The sequence below is a fragment of the Haemorhous mexicanus genome, chromosome 7 (assembly GCF_027477595.1).
Source record: "Haemorhous mexicanus isolate bHaeMex1 chromosome 7, bHaeMex1.pri, whole genome shotgun sequence".
NCBI classification, from domain to species: domain Eukaryota; kingdom Metazoa; phylum Chordata; class Aves; order Passeriformes; family Fringillidae; genus Haemorhous; species Haemorhous mexicanus.
This window is the reverse complement of record NC_082347.1, coordinates 41,588,908-41,591,407: the sequence shown is the minus strand read 5'-3', so window position 1 is coordinate 41,591,407 and position 2,500 is coordinate 41,588,908. Positions and strand designations below refer to the sequence as shown.

At 44.3% G+C, this 2,500-nt stretch overlaps 1 protein-coding gene across 13 annotated transcripts in view; it reads left to right on the top strand.

Moving 5' to 3' along the window:
- The window catches only part of EBF3 (EBF transcription factor 3), a 126,540-nt gene that overhangs the window by 94,415 nt on the left and 29,625 nt on the right, over positions 1-2,500 (top strand). The gene's annotated exons all lie outside the window — the stretch shown is intronic.

Below are 2,500 nucleotides of genomic sequence, written 5' to 3'. Positions count from 1 at the left end.
TTTGGAACATTTTTTTATATCTGTATATTTTAGCATGCATAAATATTTTAAAATTTCCATTGAGGACTAAACAGATAGTTTAACAGAATTATGAATGATTAAAATAATAACCCAGGCTTGCTTTCTTTTTTTGAAGTGGCAGCATCCACTGTGCTTAAGCATTTAATAAAGCTTTTTATAGGCTCTATGCATTCTGTGAGTTATTTGAGGTATTTTTCCAATATCCACAAGTAATATAGAGATTTCACAACTTCGAGTGAGATCTATTTTTGTTTAAATTATTATACAACAGAGGAATGCAGTTGTAGGAGCTCTGTTAGATGATCTTAAGGATCTGATTATAAGTCCTATTTGTCTAAATATTATATTAAAATATGACAGTATTATATTCTTATGCTGGGTGATCGCTGCCGAATATAAATGGGGAGAAGTTGTGCAGAATTCCAGCTCTTACAGATGTTTGCTGAGGCATCACAGATCTCATATGGTTCTGAGATGGATAAATACCCCTGAAGAGCTCAGCCAGTGATGACAGGCAAATGATCACATTTGCCATTTGCTGCCATCAAGCATCGTTTCCAGAGTACCTGAAATTCTTATATTTCATTGCTCTCATATTCAGAGGACCTGGAATTCTTGTGTTGCACAAGGATTGTGTAATCCAGCTCTGTGGCACAGCAGAATTTCGGGTAGAATTTCTCAGGCTCTTGTAGCAGAATTCCAGCATAATTCTCTAAAATGTGTGTGGAAAGTGGATGGGGATGGATCCACACAGATCTGTCTGTAAGGAGGAAATATTTATTCAGCTGTGTGGCCTAGCACAGGAAGAAACTCCCAAATAATACCCCAAATGCAAAAATAGATGAAAGCTCAGTTTATTCCAGTAAAATATATCTTAATTGGTAAAGTACCTTGGAGTATTGAGCAGTTGAAATGTACATTTGGCTGCTTTGATGTAGCAGCACAGGGTAACACACTTCACTAAATCAGGAATATGCCTTATTTCTGGAGTACAGTATTTTGGTATTTCAGTCATATGTTGTTTTCACAAAATGCCATGTTTTGTTGTGGTTCCATATGTGTTGGGCTGTGGGACTTCCTTGGCATGATGAGAGCATTTATGATTTGATATCACACACATTTCCTTCTCCTTCCCTGAAATAGTGCCAAGTCCCTCCCTTGCAATGTTCCCTGCTACAAACTGGAATGATTTGGGTGGGAGGGGACCTCAAATCCCACCCAGTGCAACCCCTGCCACGGCAGGGACACCTTCCCCTGTCCCAGGTGCTCCCAGCCCCAGTGTCCAGCCTGGCCTTGGGCACTGCCAGGGATCCAGGGGCAGCCCAGCTGCTCTGGGCAACTGTGCCAGGGCCTGCCCACCCTAACTGTCAAAAATTCCTTCTGGGCACATTGCTGTGTCACCTAGAATTTCTCATCAACCAACACCCCCAAGTCCTTCTCCTTGGCACTGTTTTTTTACTGATGTGATCCCCAGTTTCTCATGATCTGCTCATTCTGTAGCTTTAAATGATGGCAAATTTGTGGGGATTTGACCCTGCAAACTCTTCTCACACTGAAATGTGTGGAGTGGTCTAATACAAAAACTCCATTAACCAACACCCCAAAAGGGTTAACTCCACGTGCTTTCCCTTCTCTGCTTCAGACTTCACCATCAAAGTCTTTAAATATTTAAATATACCCAGTATCCCTGGCTCTAAATACCCACAGCAGCAGCAGCAGCAGAGTGCTGTATGTTCAAGGGAGAGCACTGGGGTGATTCCATGTCCATGACCCAGGTGAGGCTGTCCCCTGCCATAAATCCAACCATCCTATGGCTCTCTGGGACCAGACATGTCCTTCTATCCAGTCTCATCCAGTGGCCCTGGATGTGGAGAGGAGATCACACACAAGCAGAGGGTGTATGAGGTCCTGTTCCCCCTGTACTGCCTGCTTCACTCAATTTTAGAGGGTTGTGTGGCATGTTAAGTGCTTTTCATTCATTCTCCCAGGCTCTCTCCCTCTCCCTCTCCTGCTCCTTCTCCATCTCATCCATTCATGCACTCGTTTAAAGTAAATCTGCAGCTATTATGATGGTAATGACTTTTTTGGCAAACATCAGAGCCTGGAACACAATCCTTCTCAGCCAAAGTGGAAATGCCCTTGAGGAATCCAGGGTCCTGAGGTGCTAGTGCTCCACTTGTCACTGAGTGCCACCACCAAAGGTGTGCCAAGAGCCCAGGTCCTGTGGTGGGACAGCCTGGAGGGGCTGGGCTGAGAATCCCTGAGGAATACCTGAGGGTAGAAGACCACCATGGTCTTCCCCTCAGATGTTTCTCAGCAGCCTCCTGGCATCTCTGGTGCACTGAGGGTGCACCAGCCCTGCTGAGACCCCACAAGTGTTGGCATCTTGAAAATCAGGGGACAGATGATTAGTCACAGAGTGTATTCAAACCTTAATTTGCCACACATCTGGGGAAGATGCTTGTTGTTTCTTTGACAG